General features: G+C 48.6%; 1 pseudogene; it reads left to right on the plus strand.

The window, feature by feature from the left end:
- The first annotated feature begins 292 nt into the window (after nucleotides 1-292).
- On the plus strand, nucleotides 293-832 carry LOC148878994 (phospholipase A1-Igamma1, chloroplastic pseudogene; annotated as a pseudogene).
- Nucleotides 833-1112: the final 280 nt, after the last annotated feature.

Here is a 1112-nt window from a genome sequence, read left to right on the forward strand (position 1 = left end):
CCCTAGCGATTCCATCCTTTGCATATTCGATTAGTGATCACTTTCGCTTTTATTTTCTTATGCTAATTTTTATTCTCAATAGTCCTTGCTCAATTCTGAATTTCGGTTGTCTAGATAATTAGGGAAGATTGTGGTTCTAATACTTATTTTGTTAAATCCCCGTGGGAACGATATTTTATACTACTTGATAACTAGTGCACTTGCTAGGGTTATATTTATAGCTATCAGGGAGCTCGCAATAAGAAAGCCCGCGGTGACAACTGGGGTGATGTTGAAGCCGAACCAAGGTTCCATGTCATCAATCCTCACCGATCTCGAAAGATGAAATGTACAAGAAGAAGAAAAACAAGATGATGCTACCTACAACAACTGGCAAACAACACAAGAGGAGCATAAAGGATTGCTGGCAAGAGATCCACGGCCAAGATAACTGGGATGGACTGCTAGACCCCATGGATCCTATCCTACGCTCGGAGTTAATACGCTATGGGGAGATCACACAAGCTTGCTACGATTCCTTCGACTACGATGCCTACTCCAAGTACTGCGGTAGCTGCCGCTTCACACGTCGCGAGTTCTTCGAGTGTCTGGGCATGTCCCACTTGGGCTACGACGTCACCCGCTACCTCTATTCCACCACCAACATCAGCCTCCCGAACTTCTTCAAGAAATCTAGGTGGCCCCAGGTCTGGAACCAGGACGCCAATTGGATGGCTACGTCGCCGTTTCAGACGACGACACTTCGGCACGGCTCGGCTATTGTCACATTGCCGTCGCTTGGAGGGGTACAGTGACACGGCTCGAGTGGGCCAAAGACATGCTGATCACCTAGAAGTCGATCTCTTCTGCTAAGATACCATGCCCCAATCCCAATGTGAAGGTCAAATCTGGATTCCACGACGTCTACGCTAACAAGGACGAGAATTGTCATTTCTGCAAGAACTCTGCCAGCGTAAGAAACCCGTGTGGCGTCCAGGTCAAGGTACGTTAGGACAAGCCTTTGTATGCTTGGAGGCTAGGAGTTGCCCGATGAAATGACTCCACCAAGGTCAGTAGCACTGGATCATGACCTCAAGTCGCATGGCCGGGGCACTCAGCTGGCTCTGGCCGAT

Source organism: Nelumbo lutea, chromosome 1 (assembly GCF_056320005.1).
Source record: "Nelumbo lutea isolate HS-2025 chromosome 1, American lotus-T2T, whole genome shotgun sequence".
In the NCBI taxonomy this organism is placed as follows: Eukaryota; Viridiplantae; Streptophyta; class Magnoliopsida; order Proteales; family Nelumbonaceae; genus Nelumbo; species Nelumbo lutea.